Source organism: Dermacentor albipictus, chromosome 1, assembly GCF_038994185.2.
Source record: "Dermacentor albipictus isolate Rhodes 1998 colony chromosome 1, USDA_Dalb.pri_finalv2, whole genome shotgun sequence".
In the NCBI taxonomy this organism is placed as follows: domain Eukaryota; kingdom Metazoa; phylum Arthropoda; class Arachnida; order Ixodida; family Ixodidae; genus Dermacentor; species Dermacentor albipictus.
The window spans coordinates 60,879,188-60,892,469 of NC_091821.1; the positions used below are offsets into that span (position 1 = coordinate 60,879,188).

General features: G+C 47.3%; 1 protein-coding gene and 3 non-coding genes across 4 annotated transcripts in view; 1 reads left to right on the top strand and 3 right to left on the bottom strand.

The window, feature by feature from the left end:
• The window catches only part of LOC135918360 (arylsulfatase B-like), a 145,007-nt gene that overhangs the window by 44,799 nt on the left and 86,926 nt on the right, over window positions 1–13,282 (top strand). The gene's annotated exons all lie outside the window — the stretch shown is intronic.
• On the bottom strand, window positions 2,842–2,914 carry TRNAV-AAC (transfer RNA valine (anticodon AAC)). The gene has a single exon. It is a non-coding gene; the product is annotated as a tRNA-Val (tRNA).
• Window positions 6,629–6,701, bottom strand: TRNAV-AAC (transfer RNA valine (anticodon AAC)). Its single transcript has one exon. It is a non-coding gene; the product is annotated as a tRNA-Val (tRNA).
• TRNAV-AAC (transfer RNA valine (anticodon AAC)) lies at window positions 7,015–7,087 on the bottom strand. The gene has a single exon. It is a non-coding gene; the product is annotated as a tRNA-Val (tRNA).

Sequence of the window (13,282 nt, forward strand, 5' to 3'; positions counted from 1 at the left end):
ATCTGGCGGCGCTTTAGGAATGTGTGAGGAGTGGTGGCGTGGGTGCACATGGGGAGGGGGGGGGGGTATGCCACTTGATTTCGGGGGGGGGGGCCGGGCCCCCCCGGGCCCCCCCCTGGGTACGTGCCTGGTTAGCACTCTCAACCGCAATCATATAATCTAGCGTGCTCCTAAGTTCTTTCTCTTGCTGTTTTTCAATGCTGCGCCGCACGCAAGCTCGTTCAATCGCCGCAATCTTTACTTCATTTTTAAATTGCTCCCAAAGCGCTGTGGAATTGGAAGATTGACCCGAACATATTTCATCTATCCTTTCCTTTACTTTTTTAACAAAAATTTCATCATCCAACAGTGTATCGTTTAATTTCCACAAGTTCCAACTAAACTTTGACACTTTTGTCTTGGTTCCTAGTGTCGCTATCACCAAGCAGTGATCACTAAATGTGACGTTCTTTACTTTGTATGCAGTAATGTGTGGTATCACAACTGCCGGAACATATATGCGATCTAGTCTAGCATGACTTACACCTTGGTAGTGCGTATACTGTACGTGCTCGCCGCCGTCAAAAATACAACCAACGTCGTCCAGCTCAAGCTCGTTTACAAGTGCGTTTAATAGTGTCGCACTTCTATCGCGGTAAGTCAATCTGTTGACTCTGTCTTGCGGCCTGCACACACAATTAAAGTCTCCAAATAAAATTATGTTCCTTTCGTACGTCATGCATGTTCTCAGGTTTTCTATGCATTCTACACGTTCGTTAATGTTATTCGGAGCATACACACATATTGCACGCCAAAGGAGTCCACAAATGCCAAAGTCGATGAATAGTAGCCTGCCATCATCACTGGATTTTACAGATTGCGCTACAATATCGGTGCATTTTCGAACGAGTATCATGCAACTCGCTGAAGTGCCTCTAGCATGAGACACACATACATTATACCTATCCCTGAACGGTTCGACCATTCTGTGCGTTTGCTCTTCGCTTTCTACTTTGGTTTCCTGCACTGCCATTATGTCAATGTCATTTTCCAACAAGAGGCGGCTTAACTGGCACTGCCTCCTGCGTGATGCCAAACCCCTCACATTCAACGTAGCTACACAAAGGGGAAATGTCAGATTAACAGCCATTTTTTGGATTAGCAAACAGACAGAACGGTACTCACATCTGGACAGGCAGTGATAGCAAAAACCAGCACAGGTCACATTCTACTTGTCCGCTATGTAACGTCTTATACTGAGGACAGGCTGGCTGAACACACTTCGCGCCCCTAAGTCGGGGTCAATGTTGAAGCCGTCCGCCTATCAGGCGGTATCTTCGGCTTCGGTTTGAGGCCCATTCGTCTCGTTATAGCGGTCTTCGGCGACGGCTCGCCGCTGCTCGATGGTTCGGGTGAGGCTTGAGATCCGTCAGTGGCCTCGCGAGGCCTCTTTGCAGCTGCTTTAGCGGCTGCTGTCATTTCAACATCCTCAATGCCTTCGGTCTCGTCTTTCGCGGTAGTCACTGATGCGCTTACTAAAATCGCGTCCTTTCTTTTATTGACGTTTTGGTCGTTCGTCGGCTTCCCAACCAGCACGCTCTTTGCCTCGCCAGATTGGCTGTTGCCGGGCCCAGTGGAGTTTTCCTGAAGTGGAGACGCGTCAGAGGGTGTGCTGTCTGCCGCCGGTTCTTCGGTCGTTGCTCGGGATGCTGCATCGGCATCAGCATGGTCCATTATGTGTTCAGCCATCTCGTCGCCTTTAACTGGACTTGTTACCGCTGCATAGGATCGCACGCAGTCTTGTTCTTCGTGGCCGAATCGTCGGCAGAGTGCACAGCGTGGTATGCGACACTCGCGCCTGATGTGTCCAGTTCCATTGCACCGGAGGCATAACGGGGGCCTTCCTGGTACATGCACGAGCGCTAAGTTTTCCGCGACGCGCACCTGATGAGGCAAGTCTTCAACTGTAATTCCAGGCTTTGGTAAGAGTGTCACCAAACGGGTGGTGGACCCTTTATCATTACATCCCTGTACTCGCCACTTTTCGCGGGCGATATCTGTAACCTTTCCGTAAGGGGCTAACGCTGCTCGAACCTCGTCGTCGTGAACGAAATGCAACAGCCAATAAAGCTTCAGTCTGATGCCTTGGTTGCAGGGATCATAAACGACACAGGGCTGGTCTTTCACGTTGAATGTTTCTGCCGGAAGCATCTTTTTCTTGGAAGCTTCATCACGGAATGTCACCGCCCATACATGGTTCATTTGGAAGGCGCCAAGGGCCACCACTTCCGGCAGCAGTGCAAGACGCTCGAGCGCATCTCGAAAGTGCTCGACCCGATACGGCCTGGTTTTAACATCCGCGTGCAAAAATACTGTATACAAAACTGATGTACCTGAAGGCAGATGAGGCAAAACAACTTGATAATCCGGGTAAGGCTTATCCGTACACCTGGTGCCACGGCCAAGGGCCGCTGTAACCACCCCTACGGAGCAAGGCATTCCGCGTCCGTTCACTGCGGTGGCCGGAAATCTCTACACCACAAGCACAACGACGAGCGAGGATTAATTTGTAACACATACATGCAGCCCCAAACCTGTTACTGCGACCGTTTACGCGGATGAGGCCACGTCACGTGCCCTACAGTCAGTTTTTTTCGCGGGTGAGGCCACTCGAGGACCGTTAGAATATGCTACTCTGCGGTGCACAGCTCAGGACACTAGGCAGTTTCGGATGTATCACTAGCGTTTTCATAATTCTTCGATATCTTTACTCTCGAGATCCTGACGGCACATTCTGTCGGTCGCCACAAAAAAGCGTTAAATAAAAGCGTCGCCTTCAACACGTGCTCGAACCAAAAAGCTTGTGCCTGCCAGGGATCGAACCTGGGACCTTCCGCGTGTTAGGCGGATGTGATAACCACTACACCACAAGCACAACGACGAGCGAGGATTAATTTGCGACACATTCATGCAGCCCCAAACCTGTTACTGCGACCGTTTACGCGGATGAGGCCACGTCACGTGCCCTACAGTCAGTTTTTTCGCGGGTGAGGCCACTCGAGGGCCGCTAGAACGTGCTACTCTGCCGTGCACAGCTCAGGACACTAGGCAGTTTCTGATGTATCACTAGCGTTTTCATAATTCTTCGATATCTTTACTCTCGAGATCCTGACGGCACATTCTGTCGGTCGCCACAAATAATAATAATAATAATAATAATAATAATAATAATAATAATAATAATAATAATAATAATAATAATAATAATAATAATAATAAACTCTTTTATTATTTCTATAAAACCAAATACATTCATCAGGCCTGCCAAAGCCACATTGGGCTTGACTGGCAGAGCGTGACAGGCAGCGTACAAACTGTTACACTATCGAGAAATAAGGAGAAAAAAAAAGAAAGAAAGAAATAGAGATACAGGGGAGCGATACCTGTATATACATACACTGATACTCACATTGTACGCATTTATAATAGGTGTACGTATAAGCACATATACAGGTTTGAGAAGACATCTGGCGCGTACAGGTATCAACATGCCTCATGATTACTTTGCGTGGCAGAAAATGAGTAGGTGATTATATATAACAGAATGAGTCAAAAACCACAAATGCTTCAATAAAAGCTGTGCAGGAACAGACTTTCTGATCACATTATTAATCAAAGCCACTCTGTGGGCGCAATACAGGAGGAGGTAAGCAGGGGTTATTTCTTTACATGTTATAGCCGCTTAAATCCGCACGCTTTAGTGCTTTCTTGAGCTTGTATTTTGATGTTAACTGCAGCACGTTAAGGGGTAAATAATTAAACAACGCAGGAACATAGTATTCGCGCATTCTCTTGCGGTATTTTGTTGCACAACGAGGTATTTGATAACGCCATTTCGGTCTAAGGCTACGGGGAGTTACATATGGTACTTTATAACGATAGTCCCAGAAATGTCTCAGGGCTATTGTGTGCAGTAGAACCGAAGAAAAATTTGGCATGGATAATGCCTTAAAAATGTCGGTGTTGCCTTCAAGACACAAGTCATAACCTATAACTTTTAAAAGCGAGCGCATTAACGAGTTAATTCAATGTCCGTAGGCAGTAATTCCGTATCGGACAACACTGTAGCACAACGCATGCGCGGTGGTTTTCCTGACTGATATGGGCATGAGGTGACGGATTTTATCAAGTAAGCAAAGCACTGAGCGAATCCTCTGACAGACATAAGAAACATGCGATTTCCATGACAGATCGCTGTCAAAACGCAAACCGACATATTTTACGGATGATGTGTAGTCGATAGGGGCGCAAGAACATGGATTGCAATGTTAATTATGCAATGTTACTTCCCTAGTCAAGTGTACTCTCTTTAATTGACTGCGAAAGCAGACAAGTTGTGTTTTTAATACGTTAATGTCGATTAAACTTGTGGCGAACCAGTCCATTGCCTTCGTTGCTGCTTCTTGTAGATGAGAAGCTGCATCAGAATATTGACTTGCATGAGAAACTAACACTGTATCGTCTGCATACTGAAATATCGTAATGGGGACTGCCTTAGACAGGTCATTAACGTAAATGTTAAATGGGAGAGGGCTTAATACAGAACCTTGTGGAACACCGGCTTTGATCGGAGAAAGGCTGCTGTGAAAGTTGTCAACTGAAACGTACTGAAACCGGTCCCGGAGAAAATTATCGAGAAGTGACAGAAACAAACCACGGAATCCCATCAAAGAAAGCTTTGTTAACAACAAGTCATGGCAGACACTGTCAAATGCCTTGCTTACGTCAAGAAACAATGCGCACGCTACCTGGTTAGTTTCGAAACAGAGGTTTAGGAAATCAGAAAAATCATCCAAAAGTGCCTGAGTACCTTTGCCTTTTATAAAGCCGTATTGCTGCGGTGATAACATGTTGTTAGTATCAAGGAAGCTATTCATAGTGAGCAGCATGTGTTTCTCTAAAATTTGTGCTATGCAAGGTAAAACTGATATGGAGCGGTAGTTTTCAACTTTGCCTCGAGATTCTTTCTTATAGAGTGGTATAATGATTGCCGTTTTCAGTCTGATTGGAATAACGCCGCATGACAAGATATGATTAATTATTGCTATCAATACGTCCTTGATGTAGCTGTAGTTTCTTCGAAGCTCGATGACAGAGATGCCATTGGCACCTACGGACTTGTTAAGTTTAAAACTACAAAGAATTGTTTTCAGATCACAATCAGTCAGCAACGGTAGATAAGCCGATTGTAGGTTACTTGTTTTTAATGTACATGTATCTGGGTGCGGTCTAGAAAAACCCGATATTCTAGAAAAGAAATCGTTAAAATCATTAGCTATACTCTGGCTATCAGATGAAAAGTGAGAAAGGAAGTAGTTATCATTGCGTAGCTTTTTACCAACACCTCTGAGGTCATTTATTAGGGACCAGGTTTTACGGCTGTCAAACCGGGCATTCCTAAACTTGTTGCGAAAGTGATTGCGTTTAGCAAGGCAAATAGCTGCATTAACCCTGTTTCTGCAAAGTTTAAATTTTAACCGAAGTGTGTTGCAGTTAGGGGCTCGGCGACACAGACTCCAAAGCATATCTTTTTCTTTTATAGCAGCAAGAATTTCTGCTGACATCCAACCATCATTAGCGCTGCGCTGTTTAACCGTTATAATTCGAGTGGATTCCCTCCTGAAGTCATCAAAAAGGCCAACGAATTTTTCATAAGTTTCCGACGGGGGCACGGTTGATAGAAATACGTGCCAATCAGATTGTTTGACTAGTCTATCAAATAACCTTGGATCAGTTATTGAAATTTCTGTCTTGGACGCGCTAGAAGCAATAGTGGCAGATGGCTGTGTTAAAGAAGTACATACGAAATAGTGATCAGCTAGTTTTGTTTGAACTACTGTGGAATTAATGACTGGATTACGTGACCGCACATTTATGTGGTCGATACATGAAACCGTAAGGCTATCCGCCAAAAATTCTTCACATGTGGCACAACGGATTGTTGTTTCTAGGCCGCATTTTGATATAGTGTCAAGGTAATCACTGACAAGTGCCTTCGTAGGACAGAGTGTGTCTATATTTATATCGCCTATCAGGCACACATGTTCATCTAGTGAAAGTGATGATAAAGCAGTATCTAGCTCAGACAGAAACAACCGTGTATTGAAGCGCGGAGGGCGATAAACTGCAAAAATGGCAACAGACAGCTCAGGAGTGCTTCGGCGAAGCGCTACTGCTTCAGCGTGAACCAAGGAAACAGTTAGTTCCGAAACTGACCACTTATTTTTAACAAAAACAGCGATGCCTCCCCCTTTTCCTACAGGACGTGTGTATGTAAACATTTGATAGTCTGGCAGAGTATATTGCACAGTACATTCCAATGGGATGTTTATTTCTGTCAAGACGAAAACGTCAAACAAAGAGCGGACACTTGAGGTTGCAGCGACGAACTGGTCCCAATGTTTCTTAATGCTACGTATATTGACATGGCTTATACGTAAAGCATTTCCTTGTGGCTCGGATAAAAATGTCTTAGCTTAGGAAAAGTTAGTAGTGACAAGAAAGCCGCAACTGTGCATATTCAAACAATTTTATCGAAAAAAGTGTTAAATAAAAGCGTCGCGTTCAACACGTGCTCGAGGCAAAAATTTGTGCCTGCCAGGGATCGAACCTGGGACCTTCCGCGTGTTAGGCGGATGTGATAACCGCTACACCACAAGCACAACGACGAGCAACGATTAATTTGTAACAAATACATGCAGCCCCAAACCTGTTACTGCGGCCGTTTACGCGGATGAGGCCACGTCACGTGCCCTACAGTCGGTTTTCTTGCGGGTGAGACCCCTCAAGGGCCATTAGAATGTGCTACTCTGCGGTGCACAGCTCAGGACATTAGGCAGTTTCGGATGTATCGCTAGCGTTTTCACATTTCTTCGATATCTTTATTCTCGAGATCCTGACGGCACGTTCTGTCGGTCGCCACAAAAAAGTGTTAAATAAGAGCGTCGCCTTCAACACGTGCTCGAGGCAAAAATTTGTGCCTGCCAGGGATCGAACTTGGGACCTTCCGCGCGTTAGGCAGATGTGATAACCACTACACCATAAGCACAATATTTTTTGTTTATTTCCAGCTTGGCTACAAGCCTCAAAAGTGTTTGTGATCATAGATCACACTCGTTTTATATGTGTCAAAGTATCAAGCATTGACACCACAGCTTCATCACAGTCATTCATCTTGTCATTCATCTTCGCGCAATACCGAGGAGCTCACCATCCTGTTCGCGCCAGTTCTCGCCACTGACAACCTGAGACGCCTCAACAGGCAAGCCGTGTCTTCACATCTAGAGGCGCCAGTTCCGAAAGAAATCAAAGACATCAGAGTGAACACCCGTAAGAACGTCCTAGCGATTGACGTAGAACACGCAGCTGCGTTGGATTCTTTGCGCAATGTCACGGAACTTGACGGGATGAAATTCCGCCCTCATATTCCGCTGGGCAAACAAGTCAGTACTGGCGTAATTTACGATGTTGACGAGACCATTGTCGACTCCGATCTGTCGATCTTAATCAAGCCGGCTACCGAAAACACCATCATCACAAACGCGTTTCGCCTCGGCACGTCACGGTGTGTTAAGATCATATTTAAGGGCGAATCCATCCCATCGCATGTAAAAGTGGGCCACTTTCGACACGCAGTTCGCCCGTTTATACCAAAACCGCTGCAGTGTTGGAAATGCATGAAGTTTGGAGATGTGAGTAGTGTGTGCAAGAACACTACCGTCTGTTCTCGCTGCACTGGGCCCCACACCACTAACACGCGCGAGGCCAATGTGCTGAAGTGCACAAACTGTAGCGGCCCTCATGATGCATCCTCGAAGGAATGCCCTTTGATACGAAAGCAAATGGCAATATTGAGAAAAATGGTTAGAGGCCACTCGTCTCACCGAGAAGCAGCAGCATCTATTAAGCGACGACGATCACGTCGCCGACGTCGATCAAGAACCTCCAAAGCCTCTGCAGAACGCCAGCCGCGTACATTCCCACCCGCTCTTCCGCCCCGGCCAAACGCAGTCAGCTCAAAGGACACAGGTGCATCGAACAGCACGGCTGCTGACGCTTGGCCTGCACTCCCGCGGCTACATGCCCCTACTGAGCGAAATCAGAGCTCTACAGCAAGGGATACCTCATCTGTTCCTGATAAATTGTCAGACCAGGATCAACAAGTTGTTGTCATGATAAGCTCTCTGATGAGTGCTATTCGTGTTCTTCTGGACAAGCTACAGACACCAACAGCTCAAAGTGTGTTGCAAGTGCTGGATGCCATCAATCCGGTTCTTGAGAGCCTTCAGACGCCCAGTGCTTGAGGGCTTCTACAGCAGAACCATAGCTCATCGACAACAACAGCGATCGTTCCGGGATGATGTCAGAAGTGCCTCCATATTCCAATGGAATGCGAGAGGCCTGAGGTCACGTATTTCGGAGTTGCGACAGTTCGTGTTTGACAACCACTTTCCTATACTGGTTATCTGTGAACCGAACTTATCAGCCTCCATAAGACTATCAGGATATGAACCTTTTGTTTCAACCACGTATGTCCGTAGTAGTAAGGTTTTGGTTTACATCCGCAAAGACCTTACGTATTTTTCCCAACCCGTAGCGCCACACGACGGTAACCAATACGTCTGTGTTACTGTGAAAAAGAAGAGGCTGTCTTTTACTCTTATTGGCGTCTACCTATCCCCAACCAGTCAGTTTAATAGCAAAAGACTAGAAGATATTATGACTTCTACTCCCGGTCCTTGGATAATAACAGGGGATTTCAACGCTCACCACCATATATGGGGAAGCTCCAGGATAAACTCGAGGTGCAGGTCACTAATATCATTTGCATCAGGCCACAACCTATATCTTCTAAACGACGGAAGCCCGACATTTCTGGGAGGAAGAACGTACAGCAGCTGCCTTGACTTGACTTTTGTGTCACGTTGCCTGACTTCGAGCGTGCAGTGGTTCACCGATATTGAAACCCATGGAAGTGATCACATTCCGACCTGTGTGAGAATCGATGGACCAAACGCCGCATTACCGGTTGTATCTCGCCAAATCGACTGGTCAGTCTTTCAAGCTCGTGTAGAAGACACATGCAAGAAACGTATCGCACGCAAATTAGAAGTAATTGCTGACGCAATGCAAGATTGCACGCGTTGCTTCACACATTCATCAAAGCGTACAGAGAATTAGATTGAGTTGGAAAGGCTTCGTGCACTTCGTCGCTGAGCTGAAAGGAGGTACAGGCGCACGAAGTCAATTCTTGACCTCAGAGAAGCTCGGCGCATGCAAAAGAAGATAAAGCGGCGAATGGTTAAGCTAGCGGATCAAAGATGGAAATGCTTTTACGAGTCACTGGACCCCCGCAAGCCATTATCCCGTGTGTGGCGTACCCTACGGGGCCTTAGCTCAAGCCCCCAGCAACGACGCCCTTTCAACGCCCTTGCTCTCTATGAAAACCGCCGTGAGGTAGAAATTGCGGAGGAATTTTGTGCGAAAGTCGCCGGCGGCACAGTTTTAGCCTTTGACATGACCTCAGGTGACATCCCCGGTCCACGAGATACAAGTATGGACGCTCCATTCTCTATGGAAGAGTTAGAAGCTGATATGGCGCTCTGTAGGTGTTCATCTTCACCAGGGCCCGATGGGATAACATATAGTGCTTTGCGCCACCTAGGTCAAGAAGCACGAAGAGAACTCCTCAGCCTTTTTAACAGCTCATGGCGAGATGGTGTCGTCCCACAGGAATGGAAACGAAGCCGCCTGGTACCGCTACTAAAAACATGAAAGTCACCGCTCGAACTGGCATCGTATCAGCCGATAGCACTTGCCAGCTGCGTCGGGAAACTCATGGAACGTATGATCCTCATGCGTCTCGAATGGTATACCTTGAACACAACAAAATTTACCCTGACTCAATGGCGGGACTTCGACGAGGCCGTTCATCGATCTGTTATCATCTGTAGAACAACAAAAATCTCGGAAGCGATTATCAGTCGCACTCTTTCTTGACGTGAAAGGCGCTTACGACAATGTTTCCCATCAAACCATTCTAGACGCACTTCTGACAGTTGAACTAGGAGGGCGAGTATATCGATGGATCAGAAACTACTTGACACAAAGGTTCGTGCGTACGGAAGATGGTCCGACTACCGACCACTACACATGCCGAGGCATTCCCCAAGGCGGTGTTCTAAGCCCTGTTCTTTTCAACCTCGCGCTTCTTGGGCTGGCTGAATCCCCACCGGAAACAATGAGTGTTTCAATATACGCCGACGACATCTGCATCTGGACATCGGCGGTCACTCGCCTGCAGGTTCGCGCAAGGCTACAGCAAGCAGCAACACAGGCATCTGACTACCTTCAAACACAAGGCCTTACCATCTCAAGAGAAAAATGTGCGTTAGTCGCTTTTACGCGAAAAGCGATGTCTGGTTATCCAGTATACATCAATGGCCAGCCTATCTGCTACAAGAAAAATCATCGGTTTTTGGGTGTCATTGTTGACCGGGACCTCTCTTGGATCCCTCAGGTTGCCCACTTGAAGAAGAGGCTCACATCTATTGTTCACATCTTCAAGTTCATCGCCGGCAAAACATGGGGATCGTCAGTGGGCTCCATGCTACAGTTATATCGAGCACTTTTTATCTGATTTCTACGCTTTAGTTCTCCCGTGCTTGCTAAAACATGCAAGTCAAGTCTTCGAGAACTTCAGAGCGTGCAAGCACAGGCACTACGTGTTTTCCTAGGCCTTCCGCAGAGCGCCTCAACAGCAGGAACCATACTAATGGCTCAAGACCATCCGATCACGACTTACATCAGCACCGACTCGCTTAGGGCCCATGTTCGTCATATTTTACGGATTCAATCAAGCTTTCTTGCCTGTCTGCCAGAACGACGACCACAGGCATCCTTCGCCAACGAGGTCAGCAAGCATCGTGCCTCCCTACCATCGGGGTTCACACCATCAGCATGTTCAACCTCAGCTTTGTGGTGTTTAAAACAACCTCAAGTGCGTCTTGCGGTTCCAGGGATAAGAAAGAAGACCGACCTGCCTACCTTGGCCTTGAAGCAAGCAGCTCTGGATTGTTTGCACACTTTCTACTTTGACTGAGTCCACGTATATACGGGTGGCTCTTCCACCCAGACCAGCTCCACTGGGGCTGCGGTTATACCATCACGATCACTAAGCATCCGATACGAGATTTCTCACTTGACAACATCGACCGGTTCGGAGCTTGTTGCCCTCCGAGGTGCCGTTGAGTATATTAACAACCAACCGGCTAATCGGTGGGCAATATTCTGTGATTCAAAGGCGGCCTTACAATGTCTTCTGTCATCTCTTCGTCGCGGGTCCTGTGAACAACTTGTATCGGAGATACGAGAAATTCACCATCACAGGATTGCGAAAGGGCACGACGTCGTGTTTCAGTGGATGCTTGGCCATTGCGGTATCTCTGGCAACGACCTCACTGACGACGCTGCTAAGAAAGCACACGAAGGAGCAACCCTTGTTTCTATACCTTTATCGCGTACTGACGCAGCCCAACACTTAGGCAAGCTAGCGCACCGTATGACATTGGAGAAGTGGCACACACCTGATTTCACTCAACATCGATTGCATTCCCTCGATCCATCTATGCAAGTGCGGCAGTTACCAGGGCTTTCGTGTAATGAGGAAACAATGCTGTGCCGCTTACGCTTGGGCGTAGCATTCACGAATGCGTATACGTTTTTGATTGAAATGGCTGATAGCGCCGAGTGCAATGCCTGCGGTGTCGAAGAAACTATAGACCACCTACTGTGCTACTTCCCATCATTTGAAAATGAAAGACAAGATCTCTGCGCAGCTCTCAACCAGTTAGATAGAAAACCATTCACCTTGAACAAGATCTTGGGACCATGGCCTCGCATATCGCAGCTACAAAAGGCCACAAAAGCGCTGCTGCGATATTCGAAAGATACAGGATTGAGTCAGCGTCTGTAATCCGGACTGAGTGACTGAACGATATCCCCTGTGGACTTTCTCTTCTTTCTTTAATCTTTCCGTCCCCGTTTCCCTTTCGCCAGTGTAGGGTAGCCAACCGGGCTCAGTCATGGTTAACCTCCCTACCTTTCATTTATCATTTGCTCTCTCTCTCTCTCTCTCTCTCTTCATCTTGTACACGTCACGTACCTTCACAACCATTTCCACAAAATATTCATACACAGTTCGGCCTTTAACATCGCAATGTCTATATGCCAACAGATTACGCCATACTGCGTGCAGTCCAAGTAAAAAGATGACATCCATCTGTTCAAAATCGCGTTCAGGGGGTAAAAAACGGATGCCATGTGGATTGAGGGGTAGGTCTATCTTTAACGTTCTCTGTAATATATCCTGTTAAGAATGGCGAGCTACAAGACAAAATTGCCACCCAATTACGACACAGGGGCAAGACGCGCATTCCGCACTCCCCGTCGCTACAGCTAGAAGGCGTTCGAAGAAGCGGCCTTTGCGCTGTTAGGAATGGCGAGCTGCAAAACAAGATCGCCACACAGTTACGACAGGGCGACACGACGCGCATCTCCCCCTCACCGTCGCTGCAGCTAGGAGGCGTTCGAAGAAGCGGCCTTTGTGCTGAAAACTGCCTCCTTCCTCGAGCCCCATCGACATTGTGACGGAACTAGTTCGGTGTGTGAACAATGATTCCGGAGTTCCCCAACGCGGAGCTGATTTGACACGCATGGACAAGCTGCCGCGGGAACGACGTATTTTGGGGCTTCTCACGCTTCGGCATGACGCAAAACAACGAGCGACCCTCGATCGGCACCGATAGTTTCCGGAACGGCACCCCTCCAACGCCGTCGTTCAGGCTTCGGAATGTGTGTGTCTTTGTGTCTGTAAACTGATCTGCAGAGCAGCGGCGAGTTGGTGATGAGTAAACGAACAGTCGCCGCCTCGTATGGCCGGCGGATCGAGTGTATAAAAACTGTGGTTGTGCGAATGCTGAGACACTCCTCTTGAGCAGTCATGTTAGACTGATACTCTTTTTCTCAAGCAGTCATGTTAGACTGAGTTAATTTCTGTAAATAAACCCCTTTTCCTCGTTCTCGATGAGAAATAGTTCTTCACTTCATCAACGATCTCAGCGTAAATAAGTTGGACGACGGCATGGGCCAGCTACCTTCGAATTCATGCCGTACTCCAATCTTGGCAAAGGACCACGGACGATGGGATTGAGCCCCCAATCCTGACAACTGGCTGACAGCGGTG